At 39.5% G+C, this 19965-nt stretch overlaps 2 long non-coding RNA genes across 2 annotated transcripts in view; one reads left to right on the top strand and one right to left on the bottom strand.

Annotated features, from left to right (window-relative positions):
• Positions 1-19965, top strand: part of LOC117201165 (uncharacterized) — a 384049-nt gene that overhangs the window by 349362 nt on the left and 14722 nt on the right. The window contains exon 5 of the long non-coding RNA XR_007470317.1: positions 9227-9354. This is a non-coding gene — a long non-coding RNA (uncharacterized LOC117201165). The remainder of the gene's footprint in view (positions 1-9226; positions 9355-19965) is intronic.
• Positions 807-18728, bottom strand: LOC125960544 (uncharacterized). Its single transcript, XR_007470324.1, has 2 exons — positions 17838-18728; positions 807-1380 (listed from the first exon to the last, which is right to left on the bottom strand). It is a non-coding gene; the product is annotated as an uncharacterized LOC125960544 (long non-coding RNA).

Here is a 19965-nt window from a genome sequence, read left to right as displayed (position 1 = left end):
ACTGAGCAACATAATGAGGGATTATTTTTTTTAAAAGCAAGTTTTTACTGTTGTGGCCTCTCCCGTTGTGGAGCACAGGCTCTGGACACGCAGGCTCAGCGGCCATGGCTCACGGGCCCAGCCACTCCATGGCATGTGGGATCTTCCCGGACCGGGGCACGAACCCGTCTCCCCTGCATCGGCAGGCGGACTCTCAACCACTGCACCACCAGGGAAGCCCTAAAAGCAAGTTTTTAAATAGAGGTGGTACACATTCAGCTCAGTGAAGGCCAAGGGCATAGCATTACACTGTAGCTCTGGAAAGTCAAGTATTCAAAAGGCTATAGTGACTCAGTCCAAGTATGTAACCTAATGAAGGACTCAAAGGTAGAAAACCTACAATGAAATACTAGCCCTGCCACTTATTAACAGAGCCGCCTTAGCTAGGTCCCTCTTGTTCTCTGAGCTTATGTTTATTAAATGTAAAGAAGTGGTAATAATAGCAATATTTTCTGACTATATGTGAGAATTAAATTAAGTAACATGTCAAAGTACTTTTAACTCTCTAATATGTATGCAGATAGGTAACATATTTTCATCAGAAAAATTTATACTCTAGGATCTTCTAGATAAAGGATAAAGTCAGATCAGTTTATATATATTTTATAATTAATTACATAAAATGTTCAACTGATGAGTCATTAAATAGTGAAAGGCTATTTTAAGTTTTCATTGCAGTACTAGTAAAAGCCTTTTTGACTCCCCACTTTTTATTATTTTGCTCTTAAACTTCTCATGTTTCAAATAAGTGAGGTGTCATCCACAAGAGAAACAGTCATTTTTATTTGTGAAGTACTTTAAGACAGTGATTATAACACTGAATAAAGCTTTGCAGATATTATTATTACCAATATGATCACTACCACCACCATTACTTCTACCAATTGCTACAATTTATTGAGCATTTACTATTGGCCAGACAGGAAATGAAATGCTTCACATACATTAATAACAAAATCCCTGAACTAGAAATGAGAAGGGTGATTTTTATAATGCCTCTCAAGAGCAGTAAAACATTAGACTAATCACTTATCTCTGGTCCTGGGTTTCTCTAGGCTTGGACTGGTATTGGTTGCACATCTTTAAAGTTTCCTTCCAGACTTCAATATTCTATAACTACTTTGTCAGGGTCAACTTCATGGTGCAAAGGTTGCTTCTCACATTTGTGGTTTATAAGTGCTTTTACCCCGGTTATGAATTGATACTTTTCTTAGAATGTTCTCTATGGTAGTTTATCAAAAGCAGCACCATCATTTTCTTTCAATAAACTGATGGGATATTCTTCTAGACGAGAGAAGGGCATGTCTTCTACAATTTGTGGAATTTTGTGGAATGTGTTCCCTGGAAGAAAATAGTAAGGAGCCAATAAGTTTGTGTCACTGCCTTAAATTAGTGAGTGGTCATTGTATTTCAAGCAAAAATTCGTTTCTTTTTTTTTTACCTTATTTATTTAAATTTTTAAAATTGAGATATAACTGACATAAACATGATTTCTTAAATCCCCTAGCAGTTCAGCAGCTTTCATCAGTTAAGGTCATAGTTAATATACCAAATGGTACCTAGCAATGGTTTTCTTTTCTTTTTTTTTCTAAATTAATTAATTTATTTATTTTGAGCTGCATCGGGTCTTTGTTGCTGTGCACGGGCTTTCTCTAGTTTCAGAGAGCGGGGGGCTACTCTTCATTGCGGTGTGTGGGCTTCTCTTTGTGGTGGCTTCTCTTGTTGCGGAGCATGGGCTCTAGGCGCGTGGGCTTCAATAGTTGCCGCGCGGGTGCAGTAGTTGTGGCTCGTGGGCTCTAGAGTGCAGGCTCAGTAGTTGTGCCTCACAGGCTTAGTTGCTCTGCGGCATGTGGGATCTTCCTGGACCAGGGCTCGAACCCGTGTCCCCTGAATTGGCAGGTGGATTCTTAACCCCTGTGCCATCAGGGAAGTCCCCTTAGCAGTGGTTTTCAGTTTTGGCTACACATTATAGTTACTGGGGAATTTTAAAAAATATTAATGCCTGAATCCCACAACAGAGATTCTGATGCGATTGGTCAAGGGGGGCAGACTGGATATTGGGATTATTTTTTCCAGTGCTTTCCCAGATGATTCTAATGTATAGTCAGGATTGAGATTTACTGGCCCATCTGGTGTTATCAGTGAGGCAGGGCATCACATACTCGAAGATAAGATGTGGCAATCAGGAAGAGGTGGTGGATGCTCTGTTGGAAAAAATCAGCAGGATCGACTAGTCGGGCCCCAACCAACACTTACACGATATGTGAAACAGGCAGTATAGAAAACGTCTGGTGGTAAGAAGGAGTTTTTACTTATGTATGTTACTTGGGTGGCGCATCAACTGAGTTAAAATGGAGAGGAAATGTATGTCATCTTCAATGGGAGACTGTGCCTTTTTTCTTTTTCTTTTTTTCTGCTGGTTTTTAATTGTCAAAATCCAGAGGAGGCACCTGGGAAAGGTATATATTTACCACATTCTCCTGACCCTCCACCCCCTTTTGGGCAGCACCAAATTTCTTTTTCTAATTCCAAGGTCTTTTGGACATGGTTTATAATATCATTTTATCCTGCAAGGTCTATTTTAATTGACAGAACCAATAGACACAAGAAATCATTACCAAAATAAGAATCCAACTCGAGTAATCCTTTGGGGATTTCTTTGCTTTCTTAAATAAAATCCAACACATGGTCCTGTTCTGGCATGTTTGGGAAATTACGCCCATTATGTCTCTTTGTTTGCTTTTAAAACCCGCTGCTTTAATTTCTTGCAAATTTTTCTGTACAAAGCTAAATTGATTCTGCACAGCAAAGATAAACTCCAGTCCAGAAACTAGAAAGAAAATGTTTATGTGGTTGAGGTGCATATTTATAGAATTCCTGATTGGCTGGTGAGACCCGGAGGGTCAGCAGTCCAGCTTCTGGTAGATACAATGGCCCTTTTTTAGTTCTTTGAAATGAGAGGTTTTCATCTCTACCATGAAGCTTTCAGGTCTGGTCTACAGATGGCTGATATTTGTGATCTTTCTTATATCTATTTGTGTCTTCTTAGATGAAATTTTGAGGTTACATGTATAAATAATATGGAAGGAAGTGAATGCTTGAGGTTAATGTTTGTAGGAAAAACCAGGGAGGGGACTTTTTGCTAAAGGTTTTTTAAGAAAGCTACTCTACTTCCTACAGACTGATGTAGTAACCCCAAGACAAGGGGTTTTCACAAATTTTTTTTCCAGTTTTTATAATGAATGCAAAACTGTATCCCATAACCTGAAGCAGAGAGAAATAATCAAATTAGTCACAGTGTTATACAATTTCTTGTTTGTTTGTTTGCCTTTCCATTTCACAATATGATGAGAGAAAAGTAAGATATTTTGAAAAGCAAAAGCGTAAAAAAATAAATTGCCTCCATGTAGCATTTAGGGGTTAAAAAAAAAAAGAATAGGAAAGGCCACTAATTATAATATACTCACTGACTACCTGAAGATTTCAGAGTTTTTATTTTTTTGTATTGATTTTCCTATTGGTAGGAGTCCTGACTGTTTTGTTTCCTCATATCTCAACCTTTATCACTGTTAAATAATGTTAGATATGTGTGTACATGTATGTGTTTATGTGCATGGCATGTGTTAAAGGAATTTAGAAATGTAGTAACAAATTTTCTCATAATACAATTATATTTTGATTCTAAATGTGGATTTTATTAAACTACAGGATACCTGTAAGAAGCTTTGGCTATAAACAGTGATGATCATTTTGTAATGTATAGAAATATCGAATCACTATGTTGTGTACCAGGAACTAACATAGTGCTGTAGGTCAATTATACTTCAAAAAACAAACAAATAAACAAACCGCAGAAAAAGAGATCAGATTTGTAGTTACCAGAGATGAAGAGTGGGGGCAGGGGGAATTGGGTGAAGGTAGTCAAAAGGTACAAATTTCTAGTTATAAGATAAATAACAGGGACTTCCGGGAAGATGGCGGAAGAGTAAGACGCGGAGATCACCTTCCTCCCCACAGATACACCAGAAATACATCTACGCGTGGAACAACTCCTACGGAGCACCTACTGAACGCTGGCAGAAGACCTCAGACCTCCCAAAAGGCAAGGAACCCCCCACGTACCTGGTTAGGGCAAAAGAAAAAACTAAACAGAGACAAAAGGATAGGGACGGGTCCTGCACCAGCGGGAGAGAGCTGTGAAGGAGGAAAAGTGTCCACACACTAGGAAGCCCCTTCGCGGGTGGAGACTTCGGGAGGCGGAGTGGGGGAGCTTGGGAGCCGCGGAGGAGAGCACAGCAACAGGGGTGCGGAGGGCAAAGCGGACAGATTCCAGCGCAGAGGATCGGGCCGACCGGAACTCACCACCCGAGAGGCTTTTCTGCTCGCCCGCCAGGGCGGGCGGGACTGGGAGCTGAGGCTCCGGCTTTTGTCGGAGCGCCGGGAGAGGACTGAGGTTGGCGGCGTGAACACAGCCTGCAGGGCGTTAGTGCACCGCGGCTAGCCGGGAGAGAGTCCGGGGAAAAGTCTGGACCTGCCGAAGAGGCAAGAGACTTTTACGTCCCTCTTTGTTTCCTGGTACACGAGGAGAGGGGATTAAGAACGCTGCTTGAGAGAGCTCCAGGGACGGGCGCGAGCCGCGGCTAAAAGTGCGGAGCCCAGAGACAGACATGAGACGCTAAGGCCGCTGCTGCCGCCACCAGGAGGCCTGTGTGCGAACACAGGTCACTAGCCACACGCCCTTCCGGGGAGCCTGTGCAGCCCGCCACTGCCAGGGTCCCGGGATCCAGGGACAACTCGCCCGGGAGATCGCACGGCGCGCCTCAGGCTGCAACGTCACGCCGGCCTCTGCCGCTGCAGGCCCGCTCCACACTCCGTGACCCTCCCTACCCCCCGGCCTGAGTGAGCCAGAGCCTCCGAATCAGCGGCTCCTTTAACCCCGTCCTGTCTGAGCAAAGAACAGACGCCCTCCGGCGACCTACACGCACAGGCGGGGCCAAATCCAAAGCTGAGCCCCTGGGAGCTGTGAGAACAAAGAAGAGAAAGGGAAATCTCTCCCAGCAGCCTCAGAAGCAGCGGATTAAAGCTCCACAATCAACTTGATATACCCTGCATCTGTGGAATACCTGAATAGTCAACGAATCATCCCAAATTAAGGAGCCCTGTGGATGAAAGGCTCTTGGTGCTGCAGCCAGGAGTCAGTGCTGTGCCTCTGAGGTGGGAGAGCCAACTTCAGGACACTGGTCCACAAGAGGCCTCCCAGCTGCACATAATATCAAACAGCAAAAATCTCCGAGAGATCTCCATCTCAACGCCAGCACCCAGCTTCACTCAACGACCAGCAAGCTACAGTGCTGGACATCCTATGCCAAACAACTAGCAAGACAGGAACACAACCCCACCCATTAGCAGAGAGGCTGCCCAAAATCATAATAAGTCTACAGACACCCCAAAACACACCACCAGACGTGGACCTGCCCACCACAAAGACAAGATCCAGCCTCATCCACCAGAACACAGGCACTAGTACCCTCCACCAGGAAGCCGACACAACCCACTGAACCAACCTTAGCCACTGGGGACAGACACAAAAAACAACAGGAACTACGAACCTTCAGCCTGCAAAAAAGGAGACCACAAACACAGTAAGATAAGCAAAATGAAAAGACAGAAAAACACACAGCAGATGAAGGAGCAAGATAAAAACCCACCAGACCTAACAAATGAAGAGGAAATAGGCAGTCTACCGGAAAAAGAATTCAGAATAATGATAGTAAGGTTGATCCGAAATCTTGGAGATAGAATGGACAATAGAATGGACAAAATGCAAGAATCAGTTAACAAGGACCTAGAAGAACTAAAGATGAAACAGGCAACGATGAACAACACAATAAATGAAATTAAAAGTACTCTAGATGGGATCAATAGCAGAATAACTGAGGCAGAAGAACGGATAAGTGACCTGGAAGATAAAATAGTCGAAATAACTACTGCAGAGCAGAATAAAGAAAAAAGAATGAAAAGAACTGAGGACAGTCTCAGAGACCTCTGGGACAACATTAAACGCACCAACATTCGAATTATAGGGGTTCCAGAAGAAGAAGAGAAAAAGAAAGGGACTGAGAAAATATTTGAAGAGATTATAGTTGAAAACTTCCCTAATATGGGAAAGGAAATAGTTAATCAAGTCCAGGAAGCACAGAGAGTCCCATACAGGATAAATCCAAGGAGAAATACGCCAAGACACATATTAATCAAACTGTCAAAAATTAAATACAAAGAAAACATATTAAAAGCAGCAAGGGAAAAACAACAAATAACACACAAGGGAATCCCCATAAGGTTAACAGCTGATCTTTCAGCAGAAACTCTGCAAGCCAGAAGGGAGTGGCAGGACATATTGAAAGTGTTGAAGGAGAAAAACCTGCAACCAAGAATACTCTACCCAGCAAGGATCTCATTCAGATTTGATGGAGAAATTAAAACCTTTACAGACAAGCAAAAGCTGAGAGAGTTCAGCACCACCAAACCAGCTCTACAACAACTGCTAAAGGAACTTCTCTAGGCAAGAAACACAAAAGAAGGAAAAGACCTACAATAACAAACCCCAAACAATTAAGAAAATGGGAATGGGAACACACATATCGATAATTACCTTAAATGTAAATGGACTAAATGCTCCCACCAAAAGACACAGATTGGCTGAATGGATACAAAAACAAGACCCATATATTTGCTGTCTACAAGAGACCCACTTCAGACCTAGAGACACATACAGACTGAAAGTAAGGGGATGGAAAAAGGTATTTCATGCAAATGGAAACCAAAAGAAAGCTGGAGTAGCAATTCTCATATAAGTTATATATATATATGTAGCTTGCTTGAGTGCAGTGTTTTTTGTTTTCTGTACTGAATTCATTAGCATGGGTCGGTATAAAATTTAGCATAGGTCAATATGTAATTTGTAAACTAATAAGGTCTTAAAAGTGAGGAATTAAGTCTTTTAAATTTAATTATTTATTGCAAAGAGCAGAATAGCATACATAAACAGGTGCCTAAGGAAAACTTGTATTCTAATATGGAACTCTCATGAACACCTTTTTTTTTTCTTCTAACGGTATGATAGTAGGCCATTTGATTATTTTTATGGCTTTAACTTTACAACAATGAAATATTCGTAAATTTTAAAAAGTATTTTTCTTTATTTGATGCGGGTGGGATACTGGAGAAATGAAAGGTCAAACATCTATTGAGGAATCCATACTTGTCTATATATTGTGTACTTTTATTTCAAGAACTGATTTAAAATTCCTAAAAGGATGCTATAATAAGTTATTATGCCATTTTACAGACTGAATTAAGTGAATTTCAGGGAGGTATGAAACTTGCCTAAGGCTATCCAGCTACCAAGCGGTAGAAGTGAGAATTAAATCCAGGTATACCTATAAAAAAAAATAAAAAAAAAAAAGAAGGCGAGGGCAGCACCAGGGTATGGGGTTGTTAGTTTTATAGGGGTGAGTAATTTCATATGCTGATGAGTGGGAGGAGTATTCCAGCTATTTTGGGGAAGGGGTGGGGATTTCTAGGAATTGAGCCACCGCCCACTTTTTGACCTTTATGGTCATCCTTGGAACTGTCGTGGCACCTGTGGGTGTGTCGCTTAGCTTGCTGATGTGTTACAATGAGTGTATACTGAGGCTCAAGGTCTAGTGGAAGTAGACTCGTCCGCCATCTTGGACCTATTTTGTTCTAATCAGTTTATGTTGTGTCCTCGGGCTATGTAATTCTTTTAAAGGTTGTGCCCTGCCCCCTTTCCTCCTGTTTCATATTGAATATATAATATTTACCAGAGTATGTTTTAATAATTAATACATGATATATTGTATAATTAATTTATATATCATATATATAATGATATCTATAGGTATTTGTTCTAATAAGTCATTAAAAATAAATGAATATTCTTTTTCTTTCATAAAAAAATATATAAACATTTTTCTATGTCAATAAATATCCCCCTCCATATTAAAAAAAAAAAAAAAAATAACAGGGATGTAACACACATGATTAATAGAATTAGCACTGCTGTATATTATACATGAAAGGTGTTAGAGAGTAAATCCTAAGGGTTCTCATCACAAAGAGAACATTTTTTTTCTTTTTCTTTATGTTGTATCTATATGAGCTGACGGATGTTCACTACATTTTTGTGGTCATCATTTTATAATGTACGTAAGTCAAATCATTATGTTGTATACCTTAAACTTATACAGTGCTGTATGCCAATTATTTCTCAATAAAACTAGGAGGAAAAAAAAGAAGTTTGGGCAGTAAATCTTAGAAAGCAATTTCGATTAGTTTAAGCAAAAATTAAGCTTCATTGCAGGGTTATTGGTGTTATTTCACAGTACCTAAGGGCTAAGATATGTCAGTGTTTTAGGCTACTTTTAAAATGAACTCAATGATCCCTGACTCCTGGTATTTACACCATGTAGAATCTCCTCCCCATGAGTGTAGACTGGAAATAGCGACCTATAACAAATAGAATACAGCAAAAGTGACGGGATGTCTCTTCCAAGATTAAGTTATAAAATTCTATAGCTTCCACCTTGTTCTTTCTCTTTCCACTCTGATGAAGGCCGTGATGTGAGCTGCCCTGTGAAAAGCTTATGTAGAAAGGAATTGAGGACAACCTCTATCCATAATTAAGAGGAACTCAGGCTCTCGATGTAACAGTCTGCAAGGAACTGAATCCTGCCAACAACCATGTGAGAGCTTGGAAAAAGATCCTTCCCTAGTTGAGAATTCAGATGAAACCACAGACTAGGTCAACACCTTGACTGTAATCTTGTGAGAGACCCTGAGATGGAAGATCCAGTTAAGCCATGTCTAGATTCCTGACCCACAGAAATTGTGGGGTAATAAATGCTGTTGTTTTAAGTCATTTAGTTTTGAGTTAATGTGTTGCATAACAATAGATAACTAATATAGTCAGCAACAGACTGGAGGAGCGCTAGGGAAATCCATAAAATGTGTCTTTCTGCTCCTTGATTCTCTTTTTCTCTAGTTGTCTATCTCACTCAACTCTCATTACCAAACCACTTTGCCCTCAGTGCAAGATACACCAATAGCTGCCACATTTACCTGCCCTCTGTTTCTGTCATACTGAAGGAAATTAATGTCTTTTTAGATACATTTCCAGAACTCTAATGGCGGGAATCAGATTGGCTGATCTTGGATCAGAAATGCATCTCTGAACCAATCATCTATCCCAGGAGGGAAACACGCAAGGAAGAGACTGTGATTGATCTTGGTTGGGTAAGTGTACTAATGCCACAGTGTCTGGAGTAACTGTGAAGACTGAAGAAGGTAGATGTGTAATTTGTTTCCTTATTTTGTTCACTTTAGCCTACTGTTTATACAATTTGAATTACTAGTATATGCTAGTAATATATTTGAATTACTAAGCTCATATATACCATTACTCTAAAAAGTAAATATAGAAAAAATTAAGGTCTCTAAAAGACTTCCCACCTAGAAAATGCATCATATGAAACTTGACATTTGTGCAAGGTACATGCCAAGAAGTAGAAAGTAATAGACACTGACATTCTTGATTATTCAGAAAGGATATGGTTTGACATTTAAGGCCAACTGAAGCTTCATACACCCATTGTATCACAGGCTCATTTGGCCCTCCATTCTCTGCCTATTTTCCTACATGTGTAGAAAAACTGATAAAATTCCAGCAAAGTGGGGGAAAAAATGTAAGATCAGTTGTTATACCAGGATGGTGAGCGTTAATCAAGCTACAGTATTTCTCTAGCTACAGTTGTGTAATCATGACAAATGAAAAGATCGCTTCAGAACTGCCTATACTTATAAGAACAGAACATTGACTGTGATCAAACAATGTAGACAAAACAAATGGCTTTGCTGCTGTCTCACTGAGATCCAAACAAAACAAATGGTAGAAGATTATGTTATATATATGTATATATATATATTTTTTTCTTTATTGGAGGGGACACCCAGATGATTATATTTTGACCATCAGACTTGCTTTGTGTATCAAAGTGTTTTCTAAAAATTAGCTCTGAAATCAGAGAAAATAAGCATACTGTCCTGCTATTTTGGTGTACTAGGAGTATCAGTGAGAGGTTAAAAAAAAACATCCTGTTGGAAATGGCCAAGGTAATATGATCATGTGTGCAAGATGCTAAAGGGCAGTTAGTCAGTGCATGGGTTGTCTTTGGAGTCAGAGGCAGGAATGGTGGGGTGATGAGCACACAATATCTATATACAACATAGTAAGTGTCTGAGGCACCAGAGCTTTAGAACCACACTACTTGGGCTCAAATCCTGCTTTTGCCAAGTACTAGACTTAGGGCACATAGTTTATATTCTGTGCTTCAGTTTCTTCATCTTTGAAATAGGGAAAAATTTAAGAGTACCTACCTTTACAGTCTTCTTGTAAAGATGAGATAAAATAATTGATACAAAGAGTCTGGCACAATGCCTAATATATATTAAGCACTCAAATGTTAGCTAAGATTATTACATACTTTTTCATGATACCAGTTATTTAAACTCCCTGAACCTCAATGTCCTTATCTGTCAAATAGGGAACTGATTTTAGCAATGACACCTATAAAGTTGCGTGTATGATCCAGAATATGATATTATGCACTCACTCAATCTAATATATGTTTTCTTAACTCTTTGAAAGTGAGAAGGGAAACTGAGCTGGTAGTTGCTTTGCAATTATCTAGGATCACAGCTGCAGTCAACATGGTGGTAAATTAGTTTCCTAGGGCAGCCGTGACACATTACCACAAACTAGATGGCTTAAAACAATAGAAATTTAGCCCCTCTCAATTTTGGAGGCCAGGATTCCAAAGTCAAGGTTGCAGCAGAGCCATGTTCCCTCTGAAGGCCTTGGAGGAGAATCCTTCCTTGACTCTTCCAGCTTCTGGTGGTTCCTGGTGTTCTTTGGTCTATGGCTGCGTAAGTCCAATCTCTGCCCCTGTCTTCACATGGTCATCTTCCCTATGTGTGCCTGTCTCCAATCTCTGTCTCCTTTCTCTTATAAAGACACCAGTCATTGGATTTGGAGTCCACCCCAAATCGAGTATAATTTCATCTGGAGATCCTAAACTAATTACATCTGTAAAGACTTTATTTTCAAATAAAGTCACATTCTGAGGTCCTGGGTGGAAATTTATTTGGGGAAGGGCACTATAGTATTCAACCCACTACAGTGGTGGTATTTGCAAACGCCTCCAATTCCGTGCCGTTTATCTTATTTTCACTTCAACCCATTTACTCAGCCCACATTTTGGGAGTAGCTACTTTGTGTCAGACCCAGGGACACAAAGGTGGTTCCTTAAAAGAGTTCATAATATTTTGAGAAAGATGCACACTAAATAGGTCTCTGGAACTATAGTGACAGAGAGAAAAAAAGTGGTGCTTTATCCCTAAGTGGTTAGACAGAGCTCCCGGAAGGAAGTAAAACCTGCATCTGTCACGAGTTCTTTACTCATCTACTCAAAGTACCTATGTCAGATGAAGGTGTATGAGGGGAAGGAAGAAATGGACTTGGCCAGACAGGCCACTCTCCCTCTGGATTACACAGAACTAGGCAACTTATTGGGTGCCCAACCAACTTACTTCAAATACTAATAGAATTGCATCCAAAATTCTAGGCAAATGAATATCAACGGATAACAAATTAGAACCCTGGATTGTAGCATTTAATTTAAAATAGAGCATTGACCTTGAGTCTTCTGAGAAATACATTTATATTTAAAATGGGGAAGTATATTTCAAAATGTATCTGTTTCTGATTATTAATTCACTAGAACAGAATGTCACTGATTTCTGAATTATTTGTTTAATTGACAACAGATTGCCACAATACATGGTGATATTTAAGCTCTCTTTATGGTTATGTTTCTTTTAAGGGAATTTCTTTTTTATAAATCTAATTTCATAAATATAATAGTTTAAAATACTCCCCTGCAGCTAAGTGGTAACTGAAACCTAGATGTTGACTTGTCATTGCACCTCGTTTTGCGAGAATAACTTCAGAGGTGCAAAAACACTTATTTTCAGCGCTTGGAATGTGACAAATGTGTTATCTCTAGACTTTGTGAAGTTCACCCTCACCTCCTCCTATCCCACCTAGATTCTTGGTGAGTGTAGGTGTTATGTTTTCTATGATAGAGGTTGTGTCCTCAGACAAAAGCATATGTGCAAGGTGTGTCACAAGATTCTATTATATTTCTACAACAACTACTTCTACTGGCAGGAGCTGGCTTAGGCTCTGTCACTCCAAAACCAAGCTCTGGAGCTATATTGAAGATGCCTTTGCTTTCAGAAAGCCCTGGTATCTCTAAAGAGTAATTTTTAATCTGCGGTAGTTAAACAGAGGGGACTGACATTGAACGAATTGGGAAGCAGGTAAAATTTTTCATCATCCTTTTGCTTCCCTTTCCTATACACTTGCCTATATCTGAATAGGCAAGTGGAACACAAAGATTTTCAAAGAGGTCAATAAATACTTAAAACTTGTTAACCTTTTTTTGTTTTAAGAATAAGAAAATGGTAAGGAAACAATATGGCTGCCATGAAAAATAAATGCAACAATGACATCTTATTGCTTCCAAGAGCAAGCAGAGTTTTCACAACTGTCCTTCAAAGCCCAGTTTTACCTATCCAATCTTCAGTCATAGCTATCTTTATGATTCCTTTAAAATATGATAAAAGATATGGACCTTCTCATCAAAATAATGCATAAGTACAATTTACAAATGTTTTCAGTGGATTTTTGGTAGATCCCCATCTCCCTTCCCTAGGAACCAAGCCCATTCTCCTACCATCTTTAGGCTCAGACCCACCCTCTCAGATTGAAATGGGGTGGGGGGAGTTAGGGTGGCAGTTATACTTCTCCCCTTCCATGTCAGACTAGCTTCTGAATGCCTTCTTCCAAGTTGTCACTCTACAGACAGACCCATTGATCCTTCTTATTTTAGGGGTTTGCCTGTCAATCACTGCGGGAAAACACTGTGGGGAAACAATAGCAGGATTCCAAAAATAACAATAAGGCAGTTAAAAAGCTTAACTCTTAAAAGACCCTCACTCCCTTGCTGAGAGGGTTATAGGATGGCTGCTGCCTGATTTTTTCCTTTCAAGATGGATCCCTTCTGGTGAACTTGTTGGTTGAATTCTTTCTCCTTCTTTCTAGGAAAAACTCAGAGTGTTTTGAAAGTTATCCTGGGAGTAGATTCTCAAATAGATAGTTTGTAGCCCTCAGCTCCTGTGGACTGGGTGAGCACTATTTAATGGCTCTGGGGATTTTTCACTACGCGGAATCCTTGATCTTTTCCCTAAGGAATAGATAAGTGTCACGCATTTCTTACAAAAGAAAGTCAATGATTTTTAAGAACACTGTAAGGGCATCTTTATGGAAAGAGTTCATTCATTCGAAAAACAATGTAATGCTCGCGAACTAAAAGAGAAAGTTGCAGCTTGGGAATACAAAAATGATTTAAAAAGAAAACTACCCTTAAGGAGCTCACAACCAAAATTTTCATTGTTTTCCTATCTTTTCTGTCTTACATTCTTCTCTCACTCAACTTCATTGTGTTGCAGCCTGAGTGTTTCTTCAGATTTATTGGATTATTTTGAGTTCTAAAAAAGAGATGCTCACCACTCTGAGCATCACTATTTAGGCTCCTTTCCTCCATAGCTCCCCTATCTACAGTTGCCAGATCCAGCAATAAAATAACATAGGACACTCGGTTCAATTTGATTTTCAGATAAACAGCAAATCATTTTTTAGCATGAGGATGTTTCAAATGTTGCATGGGACATACTTATACTAAAAAATGATTGTTTATCTGATTCTGACTTACCTTGGCATCTTGTATTTTATCTGGTAACCCTACCCCTACCCCAACCCATCTCTATAAAATATGTTAGCATTTAAATTTAGTGACATCAACAGATTTGAAGAGTGTCTTCTTTATCCTATAATCCTGATCACAGAGGGAAATGGTAAAGGCTCCCTAGGAAACCATCTCTGCCAGGCTGCACTGGCTTGCTCCCATCTGACACCAACCCTTTCAGCTGAACGGGACACCTCAGCCATTGCAACCCCACATAATACTGGTAGCGTCTGGAGAACTTTTGTTTTCTTCCCTTTATCTCACTGATGTGAATTTTTTACTTTGTTTTTCAACAGAACAAATCCTGTAGGTCTAGTTTGCCTATCACCTGTCCTGGGTCTAGGTTTGTCTTTTACTTTCTGAAAGGAAACTAAGTGAGGATAATGTTGGTAATTACCGAGCACAGATTCTCCAGATTCTCTGTGGCAACAATGCAGGAAAGACTAAAGTCTATAAATAACTTAAACCTAAATTTTAACCTTCTCCTCTAAAAAGCAAAGAAGAACATTATAGGCAGAACAACTGATTTGGATGTCATTTCCATTGTTTCACCTGCTTACAATCTGGTAGGGTTTAGAAGGGCTCAAGTGAAGCCCGAGATTTTAGATTAGCTCCTCTCTGACAGAATTGGCTGTTCTGAGCACAACAGATACCATAGTTACACAGAGGGAGGTGAACACCAAATATGTAGTTTATTTAATGCAGCACTTTTACAGGTAGAGCATCATGCCAACGGATATCATTTTGTAATCTAAATGTAACTGTAATTGAAATACGTTATCACTATAATATCTGAAATCAGCCATTTCCATGGTAGTTTGACATGCAGCTGCTTTGAAATGTGCTTGCAGACTAGCAAAATGTCAGAGCCACTTTCAAAGGAAGCTGTCTTCTGGGACATCGTTTATTCTTGCTCATAACTTTAATACGATTACCTCCCACTGTAGTGAACTGATTTTCTATAACATTCTAAAGAGATGTGGTCCACAGAAAAAGCTGGAATATTTCCAGTTAGGATGGCCATCTCTGAGATAGGTAACAGAGACTGAAAAATTCCATGACACCCATATCCTGGTCCATTGTTAGATTAATTAAACAAGGAGGCCATTAGATGAGGCCTCAACAGCCTACATAAGCAAACAAAAACCTAAGAATGTAAATGCCTCATGCTTAAGAAACAGAAACCTAAGGACAACGAATCACAAACAACCAGCTAGGCTTGTCCCAAATAATGCTTACACTGTAGTTACTCAAAGAATTGCCTTGCTTTGCTTCTTCCTTTTCTCTATAAAATCCTTTCCCCAGGCTCCTGTAGTTGGAGCACTTCTGGCCACTTTTGGTTTGTTGCTGCCTGGTTTCAATGGACTTTTGATCAAATAAACTCTTAATATGTGTAATATGCCTCAGTTTTTCTTTTGACACCATAAAGAAGTCATTTATGGACCTGACATTTGGCTGCACAGAGAAATGGGGTGTCAACCAGATGATTATTCCCCAAGAGCAGAATCTGAAATAGGAGGGCTGTTTGTACTACTGGTATGTAAACCCCACTTTTTAGGGAAACATACAAGGGCTCTATAGTTCTGAAATCTGCATGTGACTTTTTAGGGATTAAGGAAGAGTTCAGAGGACTTGCAAACAGCTTAAAACTTTCAAATGAGGCTGTGCTAACCTACAAGTAAATCAGAATGAGTAAGCTTTTAGGGCAGTCAAAGAGTTCTCAGGCCTGAGACTTGAGGCATTAAGGACCTTGCCTTGTAACCTGATTAAGAAATGCCCCTGCCTGTATGTCTTATCTGCTGCTCAGAATAAGTCACATTGCTTTTAATTATTTCTGATTTAGGCCTGGCTGGGGGTGGATCTGTACTGTTTTGATTATATCTGCGGGTTCTGATGATCTCATTACTTTGTTAATTAAATTTTTAGCTTATTTTAATCTTCCTTTAATAGTTCACTTTTAACGACGGGGAAGAGGAAGTAGCACCTCAGAGAATAGTGTCTGCCCGAAAGGTATTTCTGCAGCCTTCCTTCCTATGCTTCTTGTCAGGAAGAAGGCCTGCCAGAGAACCCTAAAGACCCAGGTTAAAAATATTCATCCAGGGGACTTCCCTGGTGGTCCAGTGGTTAAGAATCTCCGCTGCCACTTCAGGGGACACAGGTTTGTTCTCTGGTCAGGGAACTAAGATCCTGCATGCTACGCCGTGTGGGGAAAAAAAAAAAAAAATCCATCCAGGTAATTTAGGAAGACCACAGACTAAATTACACTTCTGGGGAGAAGTGCAAATAACCCTAAAGCTGTGGAAACTGCCAGAAGAAAAATGCCCCAGAGGCTGTTCATGGCAAGGTCTCCAGCAAGTGCTATTGTCCCTACTGTTCTTCCCTTTCTGCTTCTTCCTCCCTCCCTCCCTCATCATTCAATTTCATTTGGGAATTATCTCTTCATATCCTTTGCCCATTTCATGTATGTGTGTGTGTGTTAAATGGGTTTTTCTGTGTTGTTTATCATATTGAGATATAATGCTAGCTTCCTATTTGATCTCTTCAGGCAGAGGACAGGCAGAGGACAGGCTCTGAAAGGAATCAGATTATCTACTAGGTGCGATTATCTACTAGCCACCTAATTCTTGCCACTTTATGTAATGTTAATGCAGGATATATGCCACTGGACACTGGCTCTTTTAGGTGAATGGGAAACAGAAAATGCCAGCTCTTTATTCATTCTTTCTAGGCCAACCCATCAAGAATATCAACACTGGGGACTTCCCTGGTGGGGCATTGGTGAGCTCCCAATGCAGGGGACCCGGGTTCGATCCCTGGTCAGGGAACTAGACCCCACATGCATGCCGTAACTAAGGGCCTCACATGCATGCCGTAACTAAGAGTTCGCATGCCACAACTAAGGAGCTGGTGAGCCGCAACAAAGGAGCCCGCCTGCTGCAACTAAGACCCCATGCAATGAAAGAAAGAAAGAAAAAGAAAGTCAACTCTGTTAAACCTTAAAAAATATTTTTGCTTAGTTGTCATTAGTCTTTTTCCTTTTGTTCATAGTGGGCTTTGGTGGCTAGAAGTTTTAAAGTTTCATGCAATCAAATCTATGCTTCTAATTAGGATGTATTTCCACATCAGAGTATCTTGCAATTCCTGCTTTAAAAACCATTGTGAATATAAATTTTTAAATATGCAATTAAGAATAAAAACAGTTTAAATATAATATGTAACTATATATTATCTATATGATTATATGTATTATATATACATAATTATATATTTTATATACATAATTATAATATATAATATAACTATAATAGCTCAGACCAGCACAGTGTTTCCTGGTGTTTAGCAGTATGACAGTGGACTAGCAGAGTCAGGAACTTGCTTGTCTGATCTCTAACCGTATGCCTGTTGTGCATACTTGATGTTCTGTAGGAAACTCTAAGAAGCTTCCTTTTTCTTTTTCCCTTCTTTCCCGAAAAAGTCAGTCTTAAGAAGTAGAATTGAGCAAGGTAGGCATGAGCTTTAGGGCAGAGCGCAAGTGGAATAGGGATTTCCCTGGCGGTCCAGTGGTTAAGACTCCGCGCTTCCAGTGCAGGGGGCGCAGGTTCAATCCCTTGGTCAGAGAACTAAGCTCCCACGTGCCAAAAAAAAACCAGAGCTTGAGTGGAATGAGGAGGATGTATATCAGCTTTCACTTAATACTTGTAATTGTTAGCTCAAGGTCCATGGCAGGGGAGAATATTTCATGTTCTTATCAAGAAGCTAATTATTTAATAGGAAAACTTTGTTATTTAGGTTTCTGTTGGTTGCAAGGGATAATGACAAGTTAAATTAGCTTAAGCAAAAAATGGAACTTACTGGAAGACTTTGGAGATCTCTCACCGAATCTAAGGAGAAGGTGAATAACCAAGTCACAGGAAAGGCCAGAATGCAGTCGAGTCCTCTGGAGCAAATCAAGTCAGAAGCTTAAATATCCTTAGGTTGTTCTCTATGCCTTTCATGTCTGTTTCTCTTCTCTCTCTCTCTCTGTATTCTTCACATGTAGAAGAAAAAATGACTGCCAAAGGATTCATGATTTTACTTGCAACACATACAACTGCAGGAGAGAGACCACCAGTTCCAGTGTTTCCAGGTCCCCAAATCCCTGTGAATGGAGCCCTTGGCCAACTCGGGCACCCAGTCATGGCTGCTCCTACAGCAGTGGAGCCCTGGGAGAATAAGGAAATGAGGGAGTATTTGAGGGATTTCCCAGAACGGAAATGCTGTGTAGATAACCCCTAATTATCTAGTATGTAGACATTCCTACTTATCTCCATCTCTTAGGGGTATAGGTGATCAGTTTTGCTTTAAACTTATCCTGAGTTAGCTCTGTTCTCTGCAAAGGACTATACTCAACTCTGGTGGTGAACTCAGGAAAAGGACAACATTTATAGAAGTGAGAATTTTTTGGTTAGTATGTTGCCTTCTGTGTTACATGGAGTCTATAAGAGATTGTCGAAAGTGAGATGTCAAAGTGTAAGCCTATTTTTAATGAATAAATTCTACCAGTTACTTTCCAAAAAGATTTCCTATAACCACATGAGCACTGGACATCATTAACCTTTGTAATATTCATCAATCTGATAGGTATTAAATGGCATATTGTTTTGTTTTGCGTTTTTCTGACTACTGGTAAGATTGGTATCTTCTACTATATTTATTATCCACTTTACTTTGTTCTCTAATACATTTCCTGTTCCTATATTTTGCCTATTTTTCTCTCGTTAGTTTTTTTTTTCAACTTGTAGTAGTTCTTTGTGTGAAGATATTAATGTATTACATTTTAATTTTTTATTATATATTTAATATTAGTAATAATCTCTTCGGGTAATGATCCCTGGTGGTCCAGTTGTTAGGGCTCCGCGCTCCCACTGCAGGGGGCACCGGTTTGATCTCTGGTCGGGAAACTAAGATCCTACATGCCACACGGCACAGCCAAAAATAAATAAATTAAAATTAAAAAAAAAAAAACACTCTTTTTTGTCACGTCCCCAATTTTTTTTTCTTTTTTACCTATCATTTGTATCAGCTTTGTTTATGATGTTTCTTGTACTGAAACTTTTTTTTTTTTTTGTCAGATGTGTTCATCTTTTCTTTATGATGCTTATCTTCCTGACTTACTTAAAGTTTTCCCACCCATCCCTACTCTTGTGGATCTATCTGCACATTTTAAAACTTTTCTTCTACTGGTTTTTATTTTAGTAATGTAGTCCAAGTGGATTTTACTTTGTATATAATGTAGAAGTCTAACTCGCATCTGGAAAGCCATTATTCAGGACTATATAAAATAAATAAATCCCCACCTCTCCAAACATACCCCTCAGAGTAGTACACATTAGATGTTAATCTTAGACTTTTTCTTATGCACATGTAGTCCTTTGATACTTGTGTGTGTGTATGTTTGTTTATATGTACACACACATACATACACAAATAAATACTACATGTTTACCATGATGTTTTTATCTTATTCTTCTTCAGTTTGCTTTCTTTACTTAAAATGCTGCGAAAGAACTCCAAACCAGTAGTATAAGGCTCTACCTCATTCTTTTAAAAGGCATTCTTTTTTTTGTTTTTAATTATTTATTTATTTTTTACATCTTTATTGGAGTATAATTGCTTTACAATGGTGTGCCAGTTTCTGCTTCACAACAAAGTGAATCAGTTATACATATACATATGTTCCCATATCTCTTCCCTCTTGCGTCTCCAGCATGCTGTCTTAAGAATTGACAAACCTGACTCATTAAGCCTTAGCCAATTAACTGTTCCCAGATGAAGAAGTCCCCAGGGTAAAATCTTCAGCTGCCCTAGCTCTCCAGGTCCTGTTCTGAATGGTGAGCTCAAATCTCTGCAAAGTTCTTTACTCAACTCCCCGAGGACAGAGTCACAATATCTACCACTACAAAAAGGGCAACCTTCTAGTGTGCCACCTTCCATCAGTCAG

This window comes from Orcinus orca, chromosome 11 (assembly GCF_937001465.1).
Source record: "Orcinus orca chromosome 11, mOrcOrc1.1, whole genome shotgun sequence".
NCBI lineage: Eukaryota > Metazoa > Chordata > Mammalia > Artiodactyla > Delphinidae > Orcinus > Orcinus orca.
The sequence above is the reverse complement of the archived record's forward strand: the minus strand, read 5'-3'. Positions and strand labels throughout refer to the sequence as shown.